This window comes from Salvelinus fontinalis, chromosome 21 (assembly GCF_029448725.1).
Source record: "Salvelinus fontinalis isolate EN_2023a chromosome 21, ASM2944872v1, whole genome shotgun sequence".
Classification (NCBI taxonomy): domain Eukaryota; kingdom Metazoa; phylum Chordata; class Actinopteri; order Salmoniformes; family Salmonidae; genus Salvelinus; species Salvelinus fontinalis.
The window spans coordinates 44611666-44630526 of record NC_074685.1 but is presented as its reverse complement, the minus strand read 5'-3'; the positions used below and the strand labels follow the sequence as shown (position 1 = coordinate 44630526).

Here is an 18861-nt window from a genome sequence, read left to right as displayed (position 1 = left end):
TGCGTTCACAGAGGCAATTCTGATATTTTTTCCAGTCTCAGATCTTTTCACATCAGATCTTTTTCAGAGCTGATGTGATTGGTCAATAATGAAGAAAAAAAAGATCCGAATTGGGCTGCCTGTTTAAAGGCAGCCTAAGAGTGGCCTTTGGTTTTCACAAGACCACTTAGTCAAATCAAATTTTATTGGTCACATGCGCTGAATACAACAGGTGTAGTTGACCTTACCGTGAAATGCTTACTTACAAGCCCTTAATTAACCAACAATGCAGTTCAAGAAATAGAGTTAAGAACATATTTAGGTAGGGGTACATAAAAAAAATATGTAAATAGTCCAGGTGGCCATTTGAGTAATTGTTCATCAGTCTTATGGCTTGGGGGTAGAAGCTGTTAAGGAGTCTTTTGGACCTAGACTGGGCTCTCCAGTACCCCTTGCCGCATGGTATCAGAGAGAACAGTCTATGACTTGGGTGACTGGAGTTATTGAAAAAAAGAATTGGACCTTCCTCTGACACCGCCTGGTATAGAGGTCCTGGATGGCAGGAAGCTTGGCCCCGGTGATGTACTGTAGTGTCATCATGAACACAAAACACATCTATCAGTGCACACACAAAGATACTGTACCTGTCCAAACACACACACACACACACACACACACACACACACACACACACACACACACACACACACACACACACACACACACACACACACACACACACACACACACACACACAGAGATACTGTACCTGTCCAAACACACACACACACACACACACACACACACACACACACACACACACACACACACACACACACACACACACACACACACACACACACACACACACACACACACACACACACACACACACAGAGAGAGATACTGTTCCTGTCCAAACACACACATTACACACACGGACACACATACACACAGAGATACTGTACCTGTCCAAACACACACACACACGGACACACACACACAGAGATACTGTACCTGTCCAAACACACACACACGGACACACACACACACACACACAGAGATACTGTACCTGTCCAAACACACACACACACACACACACGGACGGACACACACACACACACACACACACAGAGATACTGTACCTGTCCAAACACACACACTACACACACGGACACACACACACACACAATATAGCTATAGCTCAAGTTTACAGTAAGTAAACTGTAAGTTGCTCTGGATAAGAATGTCTGCAAAATTACTCAAATGTAAATGAATAGACCGACACACTGACAACTCTCCCATCAAGCACCCCGCAATTATCATAGGACAGCAACGTCACAAACACATAGTGTTGTACCACTTTAAAGTCAAAGAAAGAATGTATAACTAATCTCGTAAAGCAGCTAAGCAAATAGACATGTCATCGAAGGGAGAGGCACAGAGAGAGACAGTTAATGTTTTTGCCAGCTCCAATGACAATAAATACCTCCTCCTTCTAGGCAATTGGCCCTGCTTATTTTCCAGCCAGGTCATTCAAGATTGACGTCAAAAATGGAAGTCTAGCCATGTCCTGAGGACGTCGGTAAACGGCTTCAAAACCGGTCACTAGGGGCAACAGTGAGCGCTATTACCATCAAGTAGGCTTGGGTTGTAGACATGGGCGGTGGATGAGCGTAATCACATGATTCTGGATCAGAAGGTTGCGTGTTCGATCCCAGTCGTGGGGTTTTAACCCTATCCCAAACCTTAACCCTTACCTTAACCATTCAGAATGAGTGACTAAACTTCATGTTTTAACCCTATTCCAACCCTTAACCCTTACCTTAACCATTCAGAATGAGTGACTAAACTTCATGTTTTAACCCTATTCCAACCCTTAACCCTTACCTTAACCATTCAGAATGAGTGACTAAACTTCATGTTTTAACCCTATTCCAACCCTTAACCCTTACCTTAACCATTCAGAATGAGTGACTAAACTGAACCCGTAACTTAAAAATCTGATGTTTGGAGAATGTGGATGAACGTCTAATTCTGCAGTGAGACTGTGAGAGCTTGTTGTTATTTTCATACACTCACTGAGTCAATCTTAAATGTAAGATCTGTGTAGAGACCACAGGCGTGTATTTAGCAGCTAACTCGGCCCGCTCAAAAATCATAGGTTTGGTGAGCCTGTCTATTTTTTTCCATCTGTCAGAAAAATAATTTGCTGTTGTCTCCTGAGAGGAGTCTTTTCACAATTGTTCTGTTACTTCATAGCACAAGAAAAAGAGATTCACCAAAACAGAGATGCACAGGGGTTTCTTTGGAGTGTGAATAGCTTTGTGATAGATATGGAAAACACCTCATAGACGGTGACCTTTGGGTTTCTGAAGCATAGTGGAGGATACTGGAGTTTGGTGCCTAATTTAGAATATCTTATATCTAACATTCACAATATGTCGATCAAAATGATGATTTTTCACAGCATGTGAAAACTGAACCACTGCTTTACCACAGTACCAAGCTCTAAAATGTGGATGACTTTTAAAGTTACTCTTGTATATGAGAAACAGAAAGAACCAAAAAATACTGTTACACTATCCAGAATAGCTGGTGAGATTTCCAAACCTACTTGGCATTGCCCATGAATAACACTTTCACCTTATGTGAACCGCACTTCTCCACCCATCAACATGTTCCAACCCTCCTAATGAATAGTGTTGTCGTTGCTAATCATCTGTGTTCTGGCTGAACACGTGTGAGCAAAGCAGGCTGATATAATGTGCACTAATGAGATAATGAGATTACTGTAGCGTATTGGCACTGTTTTCTCTGCTGTGTTCTAGGCCCTGTGTGTGACCCGTTTTGTTTTTGCCGCGTGGAGAGAAGAGATTAGGATAGTATGTTCCCCCGAGGTGGCCGACAGACAGACATATCCTGCGCCTTATCGTCTTGAGGGGCTAAGTGAACGACTTCAGGAAGTCAACATGTCTTGGACTGTTCTGAGAGCAGCATGTGTTGTTTTGTCAGTGGTGTGTTTTAACTGAACATTCAGAAATTTGTTTCTCTGGACAGGATTCAGGATAGTCAGAGTTTATTTTGACTGTTGTAAACACATTTGAACCAATATGCTATTTTCAAGTGGTCAAAGATAAAGGCCCAATAATGTGATTTTCCTGTGTTTTATATATATTTCCACGCTATGAGGTTGAAATAATATTGTGAAAATTATTGTAATGTTGTTTTAGTGTAAAAACTTTTTGAAAAGAAATGTCATCGTGTTTTGGTGGGTGGAGTTTTGGCCTGCCTGGTGACATCACCAATTGAATTAGTCAGTAGACTCACAGGTTTTCCCCTCCCCACTCAGACCAGTCCCAGACAGTCCTAGTAAAATTGCTTGAGAAATTTTATTTGTATAAACTTTATTTGTATAAAGTGTGAGAAAGTTTATTTGTATAATTTTAATTAAAAACAATCACAGTTAATTGTTACCCAGAAAGTATTTCATATTGAGATAAAAAAAAAACAGCTGCATTGGACCTTTAACAATTTCAGTCTAACACATTAGGCTAAAGTTTACCTTATAATTTAGGCCAGCAGAGATGCAGCATACAAAACAGTCTGACAGTGTCCACTACTAGTGTACTAAATAGTATTCCAAAAAAATGTTTTTTAGTTTGTGATCCCAAAAAATAATTGTACTCTGAATGCATCATCTAATGCGCGATTGCGTTGACTCACGCCATTCGTTCATTTTGGTACAGCGGGTCAATTTATCTGATTATCAGCTAAAAAGACAAGTGAATTCTACTAGACCAAACACCAAAATGAGTATGCAGTTTAAGTATGTAGTACGCTAGTATGGGTATTTGGACATGGCCACTGTATTGAAAAGCATTCTACAGTAAGTTATTTGCTATCTTTTTCAAATAATAGTTCAATTATGTGTTGGTTTTGGTTTTTGTACCAGAGACAATTCACTTGCTAGAATACAGCTCTCCTGACTCTCCTCACTCTTACCACTCTCTCCACTCTCTCCACTCTCTCCACTCTCCTTGTCCCAACATGGTTCTAGAGTGTTTTTAGCTTTCCCGTCCTAGTTTATGGACCCACCGCCCTACTCAACAACCCCCAGCTCCACCCCACCTCTTAACAAAGAGCAGCGAGAGGAAAGATTTGTCCTTTCTCAGCACCAGGTTCTCCTACCCTCTCTCACCACACTGAAAATATAGCTAACCTTTTCAGAGCGAACACTGGTGACTGTAGAAAAGGGATTTGGCAAGTAGAGACACGCTGCACAGCACAACGGCCATCCTCATCTGCCATAATCACTGAGCTCTTTGACGTCAGTCACATTGTACACACAGACACAAACGTACAAATACTCACGATTATTGAACATATATTATGCACTGTTATTATGCGCTAAATTGATACACGCAGCCATTGTAGCTGTAGTGACACTGGAGAGGTTTTCAAAGAGTTGATCTATGTGGGTTTCTATTAGTGATGGGGGGAAAACATCAATATAGTTACATATCTTGATATTATTTTGGACGATATATTATCATGTCGTATCGACAATATCGCAATATTATTTATGCGCTAGTTGGCTGTACATGCACCAAATCTCCAGTATTTTTCCTTAGCTTGTTCTCCATCTTCTTTTTAAATAGGGCGACTGAATAGGGTATTTGTTTTCAGCACTTTTATTTCCATGACTGATCAAAACTTGTTTTCTCATGGCTCTCTCTGGTCCCTCTGCAGCAGATATATGGTTGGCAGTATCGATTTGCGAATACATATAGAATCGTGAGAATCACAGTACATATCATATTGGCACCTAAGTATCGTAATAATATTGTATTGTGAGGTCCCTGGTAATTCCCAGCCCTAGTTTCTATTGTGGCTTGTGACAGACAGGCAGGCAGGCAGGCAGGCAGGCAGGCAGACAGGCAGGCAGGCAGGCAGGCAGGCAGGCAGGCAGGCAGACAGACAGACAGACAGACAGACAGACAGACAGACAGACAGACAGACAGACAGACAGACAGACACAGAGGCCTCCCATATACCTGCCATGGTAATAGACCTTAGACAATAAGATTAGCACTTCAAAGACTCATGTGTTTATCATGAGACTCCCAAACTTGCCTCTTCGCCTCAGACAACAAGGCCGCTAGCACTCAGCAAATGTAATGACATTTTGAACCAGGCATAATTACATCAGACAGATTAGGCTGGTCGTGGTGTGGTCCTTTGGCTCAAAATCTCTGTTGACGCACCAGAAGGATCATTTTCTGTTATAGCTATTTTCGTAATCTTCTTTCTAGCAAAATTTGCAACGGATAATAATTGAGGGTAAAATCATGAGTTGAAAATGATATGATGGAGGTAAAGCTGAATGCCACAGCTTCCCTCAGACAATCGGCCATTGTTTTCATGTTACTTTATAACATTCTTGAAGGTTTTCGGTATGCAGTCATCGCTTACCAATCAAATCAGGTCTCAGTCAGGTCTGTCATTATGACGTGGTCTCTTGTCATGTGGTTGGGGACTTATGACCCCATAATGGAGTAAGGCCATCATGTGCTCTTAATGAATGATTCATTGAATGGTAATTACTATGGAGGTAAGGGTTTCAGTGTGAGTATCCTTTACCAGTCACTGATTGAAAGCACATGGCTGATAGTGGTAATGATTAATCTGTGAGAACCCTGTGTAATTTACTTCACAGACACTCTTCATATTTATATTGTCCTTTTGGGGCATACTCAGTAAAGTCTGAGCATTGTAGACAGAATTTCTTTACAGTACCAACGTGGGAGAATCATGCGCTTATATTTAGCCACATTTATGTTGGATTAGAGAAATTGCTGGACTTGGTGTTTGATTGTCTCATTGTCCCAATTATATACACTGAGTGTACAAAACATTATGAACACCTGTTCTTTCCATGACATGGACTGACCAGGTGAATCCAGGTGAAAGACATGATCCCTTATTGATGTCACATGTTAAATCACTTCAATCAGTGTAGATGAATAGGAGAAGGCAGGTTAAATAAGGATTCTTTAAGCCTTGAGACAATTGAGACATAGATTGTGTATGTGTGCCATTCAGAGGGTGAATGGGCAAGACAAAAGACTGAACAGCCTTTGAACGGGGTATGGTAGTAGGTGCCAGGCGCACCGGTTTGAGTCAAGAACTGCAACACTGCTGGGGTTTTCACGCTCAACAGTTTCCCCTGTGTATCAAGAATGGTCCATCATCCAAAGGACATCCAGCCAACTTGACACAACTGTGGGAAGCATTGTAGTCAACATGGGCCAGCATCCCTGTGGAACGCTTTCAACGCCTTGTAGAGTCCATGCCCCGGCGAATTCAGGCTGTTCTGAGGGCGGGCGGGGGGGGGGTGGGGGGGGGGGGGGGGGTTGCGCGCAACTCAATATTAGGAAGGAGTACTTAATGTTTTGTACACTAAGTGTAAATGTTTAGCCTCCCTGGGACCACAGAGGGAAATTATTATTCAGAGATGTAAATGAAAATATGAACAGACAAATGAATAAGCACAGACGACTCAATGACCTCTCCCTTAGCATAGAGTGAGGAGTACATCACCTCTGAAGTAACTACAGCAATCTTCTTGGCTCGGATCCCCTCCGATATCACCGATTCAATGGATGGGAGATTAAAAGCATAAGAAATGGGGCCTGGCTGGCGTTCATCACAAAGTGATGAAATATGATAATCATTTCATGTCTTCTATTTTTCATGGGAAAGAGGTGAAATACGGCAATACTTTCAGTCCAAACAGAATAGATACAGCTGCAAAGGAAAGCAATGGAGTCATTACTAACCCTGTTGTCTTCTCCGGTATTGCTTCCGAATGAACCCTGACCTTTTTGTTTTGTAGAGTTTGATCCCTCATCTTGTTCTCTCATGTTGATTATGGCATTTCTTTGAACCTTCATTTTGTTGTGGTCCTCATTTCTTTAAACCTTCATTTTGTTGTGGTCCTCGTTTCTTTGTTGAGCCTGGAACATTTGAACCCTAGGTTTGTTGTCTTATGCTGAGTTTTGAACTCAAATGACCTTGTTTCGTTTTTTTCTTATTTAACTATGGCACATATTACCTGTTTGACTCTCTACCTTCAAAATGCTATGGCGTAGGTGTTCGTGACAAACGCCAACGAATCCCTGCAACTCTCTGTGTACGCTGGCCCTGGGGCTTTAGGCAACAGGCCATAGTGTGACATGCATCAACCAGCGTTGTGGAAAGGTCCCAAGCGGGGAAAAAAATCCTAATACATCTGTGCCTTTTGCAAAACAACCTCCAGTGCCAGACGATGTAACATTAATTGGTGTTGGTTCCTAACCCAGGGGTAGTCAACCGAGGGTCCGCGGCCCCTAGAGGTACTGCAGGGGGGCCGCAAATATATAAAGTATGTTTTTATGAATATTGCTGGAATACAGAATAAACTCATTTTTAATTACATACTTACAGAAGAAAGGAGGAGAATATATTTATTCTAATGATGGCAACATTATTTCTCAACTCCTAACATTGAACCAATAACACTCATTGGAGTATTTTATTTAACCTTTATTTAAGTAGCCAAACCCTAACCCAGATGATGCTGGGCCAATTGTGCACTGCCCTATGTAACTCCCAATCACGGCCGGTTTTGATACAGCCTGGAATCGAACCAAGCTCTGTAGTGACACCTTGAGCACTGAGATGCAGTGCCTTAGACCGCTGCACCACTCAGGAGTATCTGACATAGGTTTTGAAAAATCCCCCCACTAATAGTTGACCAGTGCGGCAAGTGCCTCTGGCTGCTGATCAACTTTCTTGACTTGGACATACACTACCGTTCAAAAGTTTGACACCAGTCTCAACGTCAACAGTGAAGAGGCGACTCCGGGATACTGGCCTTCTAGGCAGAGTTGCAAAGAAAAAGCCATATCTCAGACTGGCCAATAAAAATAAAAGATTAAGATGGGCAAAAGAACACAGACACTGGACAGAGGAACTCTGCCAAGGCCAGCATCTCGGAGTCGCCTCTTCACTGTTGATGTTGAGACTGGTGTTTTGTGGGTACTATTTAATGAAGCTGCCAGTTGAGGACTTGTGAGGTGTCTGTTTCTCAAAATAGACACTCTAATATACTTGTCCTTTTGATCAGTTGTGCACTGGGGCCTCCCACTCTTTCTATTCTGGTTAGAGACAGTTTGTGCTGTTCTGTGAAGGGAGGAGAACACAGCATTGTACGAGATCTTCAGTTTCTTGGCAATTTCTTGCATGGAATTTCCTTCATTTCTCAGAACAAGAATAGACTTATGAGTTTCAGAAGAAAGGCCAGTTGTATTGCTTCTTTAATCAGGACAACAGTTTTCAGCTGTGCTAACATCATTGCAAAAGGGTTTTCTAATGACCAATTAGCCTTTTAAAATTATAAACTTGGATTAGCTAACACAGCGTGCCATTGGAACACAGGAGTGATGGTTGCTGATATTGGGCCTCTGTACGCCTATGTAGATATTCCATTAAAAAATCAGCCGTTTCCAGCTACAATAGTCATTTACAACATTAACAATGTCTACAGTGTATTTCTGATCAAATTGACGTTATTTTAATGGACAAAAAATGTGCTTTTCTTTCAAAAACAAGAAAATGTCTAAGTAACTCCAAACCTTTGAAAGGTAGTGTACATTTTTGTTTACATACACATACACACAATTATAATGTGGGGAGGTCAAAATAATGAACAATCTTCCAAATATATTCATTTTAAAATGTTGATTACTTCTCTTTGTCATTGTCATTCACCTGATGATAAGACGAGATTTTTTAGCTAACGTATGATAGGGGTCCTTAGTTCGCTGGTTTTCCTGGGATGTGGTCAAAGACATCTCCCTGGAAATATGGCTACCAGTGTAACGGCTGTCTAATGCCTCCTCCTCTGATGAGGAGGAGGAGTAAGGGTCGGTCCAAAACGCAGCGTTGTATGCAGACATAATGGAATTTATTAAAGAAAGACGAAACACGAAAACTCTTACACAAACTAAACTACAAAACAACGTAGACAGACCTGAACTTGAGAACTTACATATAGACACGAAGAACGAACGAACTGGAAAGACTAGCCAAATGAACGAACAAACGAAACAGTCCCGTGTGGTGACACAGACACAGGAACAATCACCCACAAACAAACAGTGAGAACAGCCTACCTTAATATGGTTCTCAATCAGAGGAAACGTCAAACACCTGCCTCTAATTGAGAACCATATCAGGCAACACATTTAACCCAACATAGAAACACATAACATAGAATGCCCACCCCAACTCACGCCCTGACCAACTAAACACATACAAAAACAAGGAAAACAGGTTGTAACGATACTCTAAATCCTCCTCCTCCTCAGACGAGGAGAGGAGAGAGGGATCTGAAGACCAATATGCAGCGAGGTATGATGACATGATTTATTCATTTAAACAAGACACGACATAGACAGAAAACGAACTATACTTGAATAACTACAAAACAACAAACGACGTAGACGCACCTGAACATAAGAACTTACGTATAACGAAGAACGCATGAAAACAGGAACAGACTACATAAACCGAACAAACAAAACCGAAACAGTCCCATGTGGCGTAACATCACACAGACACAGGAGACAACCACCCACAAACAAACAGTGTGAAAACACCTACCTTAATATGGCTCTCAATCAGAGGAAATGAAAACCACCTGCCTCTAATTGAGAGCCATATCAGGTCACCCTTAAACCAACATAGAAACAGAAAACATAGACTGCCCACCCAAACTCACGTCCTGACCAGCTAACACATACACAAACTAACAGAAAACAGGTCAGGAACGTGACACAGGTCAGGAACGTGACAACCAGTTTTGACTTGATACGTCCGCAGGCATAAGCAAATAGTTGCTCCTGTTCAGTTTGACAGTCAGTGCACACCATAGGTGGGCTGAACACACAGGAGAAATGGTTGTCTTCCAAATAGAAAATTAATGAATTGATAGTTTAACCATTAGAGCATAATAAGGGCACTGAGATGTGTTCTCTAGTATAACTGCAAAGTATATGCGCCACCAGACCCTTTAAATCCTGTTCAGTAGCCACCTAACCCTTCTGGTATGGGTTCATAGGCACCTTCATAGCCATTATAAGAGCGTCTGCTAAATGACTTAAATGTAAATGTAAATTTAATTTCCTTCACAGACATGACAAGATTCAGCAGATGTGAATCTACAGTATATAGGCTCTGGTCATACAGGTTGACTATCACTTGAGGCAGATCTCCAGGAAGATCAACTTACCCCCACTCCAAATCTTACCTAAAATATTCAGAGGATAAAAGTAAAAAAAGGCCATGAATCAGCGCTCTGAGATTTTTTCCAATGACGTACTACAAGCTCAAGGCTTCCCAGTTGTATCATGGTATGTGACAGAGATTGTTTCATTGTGTGAATTTGTCAATGTCACATAAACAAGGGCTCTGTCAAGAGAAACTAGCTTGGCATCCTCTCAACCCGCCCCAGGGGGCTAAGTGGGAAATGAGTAAATAATTTATTGAAAAAGAAATAGAGGTAACTGTAGAAAGGTTTTCATTTGCAATGCCTATGTCAAAAGAAATCCCCTCAATTTCCTCTTAGCTGTACCTTCTTCTAATGTATGGTCCATTCCATTCTCTCTCTCTCTCTCTGGGAGACCTAGTGGTCAGCTGTACTTGGTTAGGGTCTCTATGTAACGAGGCCTTCATGTGAAGAACACCTTCGTAGTTTCAGAGAATTAAAGGGATACTTCTGGATTTTGGCAATGAGGCCCTTTATTTACTTCCCCAGAGGCAGATGAACTTGTGGATACCATTTGTATGTCTCTGTGTCCAGTATGAAGGAAGTTAGAGCTAGTTTCGCCAGCCAGTGCTAACTAATGTTAGCACAATGACTGGAAGTCTATGGGTATCTGCTAGCATGCAAAAAGATCATGCAAAAAATTCAACAACAAAACATTGTGTGTGAGAGAGAGAGAGAGTCTGTGTGTGTGTGTGTGTGTGTGTGTGTGTGTGTGTGTGTGTGTGTGTGTGTGTGTGTGTGTGTGTGTGTGTGTGTGTGTGTGTGTGTGTGTGTGTGTGTGTGTGTGTGTGTGTGTGTGTGTTTCACTGTCACTTCACAGTCCCAGCTGTTCCATGAGCTTCTGTTTAATAAAATAAATTAAGGTAATTTTGCTGTTTGCCTGAGTAATTGGAGATGGACGGGAGTTAATGCGATCATAAAATAATGTGCGTTGCCGGGAATTCGTTTTGGACTTGGGGACTGCGAAGAGACCCCTGGTGGCATGTCTTGTGGGGTATGTATGGGTGTCTGAATGTTATTTGATTATGTAGACAATCTGGAACTGCCGATAGATGTAGCTGGTAAATGATCTCTGGCTATCTACTCCGATTTCAGAGCACTCTCGCCTGAGTGTGTCAGAGCGAAGAATAACTGACGAGTTTAAGAACGCTCAATACCCATTGAATATGGCCGGTGTCAGTAAACGTTGGCAAAAAATAGTAATTAAATTGTTGCCAGCAACACAGTTGCAGTCACCAACGCTCTGGATAACATAAAAACAGCCTAACCAGCTCTGCTAGGGCGAGTAAATGGTCAGAGTGAGCTGTTCTCTCATTTGTGTCTTTAAGTAGCTAGGAAGCTAGCAAACGTTAGACAGTTAGCTTGGGTGCTTGACTGCTGTTGTTAGGCCAGAACGCTGGGATCAACCCTACTCCTCGGCCAGAGTGTCCAGTGTGCGCTCTGAACACCCTGAGAGCAAAACGCCTTGAATTTATAAACAGACAATCTGACAACACTCTGAGTTTACGAATGCCTAGAGCGCACTCTGACACTCCAGAACAAATTTGCAAACACGCCCGTAGTATAAACCAGCCTTTAGTCTTGAAATCTTTGGTTGTTTAGTACATGGCTTCACATGTGAATACTTAGAGATGGGTGGGGCTAAAGCTTAAGAGGGTGTGAACGATGCTGAATGGGTGGAGACAAAAGAGCTCTCCATTAGGTACCAAACAATTCCAGGGTCATTTTCTCAAAAGTGAGGTTACAAGTTTATCAACTTTCAAAGCAGAATTACTTTCCCATTGTTCCTCAACTGTAGTGTATGATATATCATTTTCTAGCTCTGAGTCTCTACTTTTATCCAATGTAAAAAGCACTTTTTCAAATTTTGCCACATAATACCAAATCGAGCTGGTCGGTCAAATATTACTGGACAGTAATCAAGTTGGGACAAGACCGGTGCCTGTGCAACTAGTACAGTGGATTTTTGTGTAAAAAAATGCAGAATTTATTTTATAACAGACATACCCCTCCCCATCTTCACAACAACTTGTTAAACCTAGTAGGTTAGCTTCCTCAACTTGCTCAATGGTCACAGTCTTTATTGAGGTTTAGGTGTTAGAGAACGTTTTGAAATAAATACAATGCTTTTAGTTTCAGAGATATTTAAGATCAGTTTATTATGAATCACCCATTCCGATTGGACTGTAACTCCTAATTTAGAACCTCAGTGAGCTCACTGGCTTTGGGTGCTGGCATGTAGAGGAATCATCCGCATACATAAAGTTTTAATGTCACGTGCACAAGTGCAGTTCTTGCAAGCACTAAACCTACAATCCAGTAATTAATAACAATGTAATACTAAATATAACATCAGGTAGAACATAAACACAAAAAAAGAATAATAAGAAGAACATGACAAAGTAAGTAAGCATACTATATAAAAGGTGAGTCAGTTCCAGTACCATATTAACAATGTGCAGGGATACTGGAGTGATGGAGGTAGATATGTATAGGGGTAATCATACTATATACAGGGTCAGTTCCAGTACCATTTTTACAATGTGCAGGGATACTGGAGTGATAGAAGTAGATATGTATAGGGGTAATCATACTATATACAGGGTCAGTTCCAGTACCATATTTACAATGTGCAGGGATACTGGAGTGATAGAGGTAGATATGTATCGGGGTGAGGTGACTAGGCATCAGGATATTTGATAAACAGAGTAGCAGTAGCGTATATGATGATTGTATGTGAGTGGGTGTGCGTGTGTAGAGTCAGTATAAATATATGTGCATATTATGTGTGTGTGTGTGTGAACAAATTATGTGTGTGTGTTTGTGTAGGGCTCTGTGAGTGTGCATAGAGAAGAGAGCACTAAAATAATATACAAGGGTCAACTCAGATAGTCCGTGTAGCCATTTTGTTAGCTATTTAGTTAGCTTTTTAGGGGTGTTATGGTTTGGGGATAGAAGTTGTTCAATAGCCTGTTAGTGTCAGACTTGATGCACCGGTATCGCTTGCCGTGCGGAAGCAGAGAGAACAGTCTATGGCTTAGGCGGCTTGAGTCTTTAATGATTTTCCAGGCCTTCTTTTCACACCACCTGATATAGAGGTCCTGGGTGGCAGGGAGCTCGGCCCCAGTGATGTACTGGGCTGTCCGCATCACCCTCTGTAGCGCCATGCTTTCGGTGCTATTGCCATATCAAGCGATGATGCAGCCAGTCAAGATGCTCTCAATGGTACAGCTCTAGAACTTTTTGAGGATTTGAGGACCCATGCAATGCCTTTTCAACCTCCTGAGGTGGAAGAGGTGCTTTCGCGCCTTCTTCACGACTGTGCGTGTGTGTGTTAAGTCCTTAGTGATTTGGACACTACAGCTCCACTGATGTGGATGGAGGCGTGCTCGCCTCCCCGTGTCCTGTAGTCCACGATCAGCTCCTTGGTCTTATTGACATTGAGGGAGAGGTTGTTGTTCCGGCACCACACTGCCAGGTCACTGACCTCCTCCCTGTAGGCTGTCTCGTCATCGCCGGTGACCAGGTCCTACCACCGTTGTGTCTTCAGCAAACTTGATGATGGTGTTGTAGTCGTGCATGGCCACACAGTTGTGGGTGAACAGGAAGTACAGGAGGGGACTAGGCACTCACCCCTGTGGGGTGCTCTTGTTGAGGGTCAGCGTGTCAGATCTTGCCTACCCTCACCAGTCCAGGGTCCAGGTGCAGAGGGAGATGTTCAGTCCCAGGGTCCTAAGCTTGGTGACGAGCTCGAAGGGGACAATGGGCTTGAGCGCTGAGCTGTAGTCAATAAACAGCATTCTTACAGAGGTATTCCTCTGATCTAGCTGGGTGAGAGCAGTGTGGAGTGCAATTGAGATTGCGTCATGCATGGATCTGTTGGGGCGGTATGCAAATTAGAGTGGGTCTAGGGTGTCTTGGATGATGGAGTTGATGTGTGCCATAACCAGCCTTTCAAATCACTTCATGATTACAGATGTGAGTGTTACAGGGTGGTAGTCATTGTGGCATGAAGCCTTAGAGTTCTTGGGAACATGAATGATGGTAGTCAGTTTAAGACAAATGAGGATTACAGACTGGGACAAAGAGAGATTGAAAATGACCGTGAATATGCCTGCTAGATGCGCATGCTCTGAGAACTGGCCCTGGAATACTGTCGCCCCCATGCTGACCTGATTATAGACCTCACGTTGGTCTCGGAGAGCGAGATCACCCAGTCGTCTTAGTTGGTGGTGGCCCTTACGCAAGGCATGATGTTATTTTCAAAGGGTGCATAAAATGCATTGAGTTCGTCTGGTAGTGATGCATCGTTGGGCAGATCATAGCTGGGTCTTCCTTTGTAATCCGTAATGGACTGTAGCCCCTGCCACAAATGGTGGGCGGTGAAGCCTGTGAAAATATGATTACACCTTGGTCCTAAATTGTCCTTTTGCTCATTCTAGTTGTTCTTATATTTGTGTAAGACCAGTGTCAAATCATTAAAAATAGAGAAACGGCCCATGCAACTGCCCTGATGTGAGAGAAGCTTTCATTGAATAACACTCTCTGAGTTGTATTGCATAAATAACTCTCCAACCATGTGATGGTAGGTGATGTTAAGCCATAGCAAATTAGTTTCTTCAATAACAATTTATGATCAATAATATCAAAGGCTGAACTGAAATCTAATAGTGCTCCAATAACCATCTAGTTATCCATTTATTTTAACCAATCAGCAGTCATCTGAGTGCAGAACAAGTTGAGTGCCCTTCTCTATATGCATGCTGAAATTCTAGAGTTAACTTGGTCTCTGAAAAATAGCATTGTATTTGGTCAATCACAATTATCTTCATCAGTTTACTAAGAACAGGCAGCAAACTGATTGGGTGGCTGTTGGAGCCAGCAAAGAGTGCTTTACTATTTTTAGGCAGTGAAATTACTTTAGCTCCCTTCCATGCCTGTGGACACACACACTTCTTTAGGATTTTATTAAAGATATAGCAAATAAGGGTGGTAATACAGTCTGCTAGCATTCTCCATAGTTTCCCATCAAGGTTGTGTATGCCTGGTGGCTTATCATTATTGATGGATAGTAATAGTTTTTCCACATCTCCCACACTAACTTGACCAAATTCAAAACAGCAATCCTTTCTCTTTCATTATTAGATATTTTATGCAAAAAAATATGATGGTTCACTGTTCAATATTGTCATTTCACTTCTGAGTTTTTCCACTTTACTAGTGAAATAGCAATGTCTAAAGGTTTTGTTATAAATGACCCATAAACGTCAATGAATGAAGGCGGTGAATTGGGTTTTCTGCCCATGTTGTAATTTAAGGTATTTTTTCCATTGTGTTTTATATAATTTATCTTTGTTTGGTAATATAATTTATTCATTTTTGTCTTAAGTTTAGTCACACAATTTCTCAATTTACAGTTTGTCAACCATTTACAGTATGTTGACATATCCAAATCCATCAGCGTTAAAATCCCCAATGGGATTTCACGTCCAAATCAAGATGGTGTCCTAGGGAATAGTGATGGAGCTCTCCTCCAGTCTTGGGGAGGGACCAACTATGGGAACAGCAGCGGGCATCATGCCAGCAGACCCTCAGGTCCCTCAGCAGGTCACATGAGTAATACAGGCAAGGGCAGGGGTTAACAGCTGCAGAGGGGCTCATTAAAGCCAGAGAGAAATTGTGTGTGTTTGTGTGTCCTTACTCGCATTGGTCTGTGTGTGTGTGTGTGTGTGTGTGTGTGTGTGTGTGTGTGTGTGTGTGTGTGTGTGTGTGTGTGTGTGTGTGTGTGTGTGTGTGTGTGTGTGTGTGTGTGTGTGTGTGTGTGTGTGTGTGTGTGTGTGTGTGTGTGTGTGTGTGTGTGTGTGTGTGTGTGCATGTTTTTGCATGAGGAACCATGCTCCATAAAGCACACCATTCATGCTTCACAGGCCTCCATGTCATAACAGCACACCAGGGCTTACTAGCATACATTATGTAGGGGATTCACTCACTGCTCTAGAATGTAGGGAAATATAGGTAAATTCAAGAGGGTGCTACTAAATCAATGTCTAAACCTAGTTTTCTTTGCCTTATGCCATTATGAATCACATTCAACTAATCATTAGATTGTTCTCTATATTATTTTAACTTTAATATGCTTGTACTTAACAGTGTTGATTAAATAGGAACGTTAGTTTGTTGTGACCGGGCAGCTCTTGGTTTTATCTCCTCCATCGGCATTGGGAGGTGGTAAAATTTGGAGGTGTTTCCACGGTTTGCAGAAATCAAAATCAACTTGATACCCTCGTCATTTTCATCACCAGATCCGTGGCTTTCTATTCCTCCAATTCCGGGTCAGTCAACTTTGAAAGGGGCCATTTCTATGGTGATTTAAACTGAAATATTCAGAAATACACCTTGAAAACTGGACGAGGTTGTCTTTGGGGAGGGTAGATATTCGATTTTCAGTCTGTTGTAAATTAATAAATGTATAGACCCAATTTTGTTTTGTATTCTGTGGATTTCCTAAAAAAAGAAAACATGTTATCACACAGGAACCTGCAGCCAGTAGCTACCTTGTCAGTTGACATTGGCGTCGTTCTGCCAGCAGAGCAGTGACAGAGTTCTATTGAGCAGCGAGACCACTTTTTGACCGTGGCCATAATGACATTCTATTCACTCTAATCATGTAAATTCACTTGAGAACCATATAATGGTAGAAACATAGGGCTTGGACTATTGTTTTTTGAACGCAATTCTCTATTGAATAAATATATTTTAAATAAACATTGAATTAAATAATAATTTTATGGGCGAACACCACAATAGTATATGTAATAGTATATGTATTGGTTGAAGCTCAATGTTAAATGTCCCTACTTTCATATCTAAGCCAATATGACACCAATGTCGAGGAAAATTTGCAAATCAACTTGAATGGACGTACACAACACAGTCCCCCGCCTCTTGTCATGAGCCGTCCGGCATTTACCCGAGAACCACATATTGGATTTTTAACTGGGTCATTAGCATGAGGAAGAAAAATATATAGTTCTTGCCCCGACCTAGCTTAATATCTAGGTGTTGGACAAGGAGACTACAGCGTCCATAAAGTGACCTTTAGACTTGCCACCTTTTGGACTGAATGTTTTGTAGAGGCCACAGTTTTTATGACATTTATAATGTAGCGCTATCACATGATGATTAAGCCACCGATATCATTGCTTGCTTGTGCAACCATTGCGCAGTCAAAAGAAAGCACCATGTCAACACATCAACTGATTGAGTTTTTTTTTTTACCAAACAAGAGAAATAAACGTTACATTTATTGCTAAATAAAAAGGTTTAATGAAATACAGGCAGGCACCACATTACTACAAGACAAAACTGCTCAATCAAGCCTGAGGGTCTTGTAAGTATAAAAGCAACACATGTTTTCATATAATAAAAAAAGGTAGTGGAATGGGATTAGTGTAGTGTGTGAAGAATCTAATACTGCGGTACAAATCACATTATTGTGGGAGCATTCTGCGGTACAAATCACATTATTGTGGGAGCATTCTGCGGTACAAATCACATTATTGTGGGAGCATTCTGCGGTACAAATCACATTATTGTGGGAGCATTCTGCGGTACAAATCACATTATTGTGGGAGCATTCTGCGGTACAAATCACATTATTGTGGGAGCATACTGCGGTACACATCACATTATTGTGGGAGAATTCTGCGGTACAAATCACATTATTGTGGGAGCATTCTGCGGTACAAATCACATTATTGTGGGAGCATACTGCGGTACAAATCACATTATTGTGGGAGCATTCTGCGGTACAAATCACATTATTGTGGGAGCATTCTGCGGTACAAATCACATTATTGTGGGAGCATACTGCGGTACAAATCACATTATTGTGGGAGCATTCTGCGGTACAAATCACATTATTGTGGGAGCATTCTGCGGTACAAATCACATTATTGTGGGAGCATACTGCGGTACAAATCACATTATTGTGGGAGCATTCTGCGGTACAAATCACATTATTGTGGGAGCATACTGCGGTACAAATCACATTATTGTGGGAGCATCTGCGGTACAAATCACATTATTGTGGGAGCATTCTGCGGTACAAATCACATTATTGTGGGAGCATACTGCGGTAGGTACAAATCACATTATTGTGGGAGATTTCTGTGGTACAAATCACATTATTGTGGGAGCATTCTGCGGTACAAATCACATTATTGTGGGAGCATACTGCGGTACAAATCACATTATTGTGGGAGCATTCTGCGGTACAAATCACATTATTGTGGGAGCTTTCTGCGGTACAAATCATATTATTGTGGGAGCATTCTGCGGTACAAATCACATTATTGTGGGAGCTTCTCTTCTAAGAGTTTGAATTAGGATGTTTGAGAAGTTTTGAATCCTAAGCAACCTGTATACATATTGTTTGAAGCACAATAGACAAACATAGCTACTGTACTGTAGTAGGTCGAAGCTGTGTGCTGGAAAATCTTGTTAGAGCA

At 41.6% G+C, this 18861-nt stretch overlaps 1 protein-coding gene across 4 annotated transcripts in view; it reads left to right on the top strand.

Annotated features, from left to right (window-relative positions):
• Positions 1-18861, top strand: part of LOC129818988 (cAMP-specific 3',5'-cyclic phosphodiesterase 4D-like) — a 325770-nt gene that overhangs the window by 161140 nt on the left and 145769 nt on the right. The window lies entirely within an intron of this gene.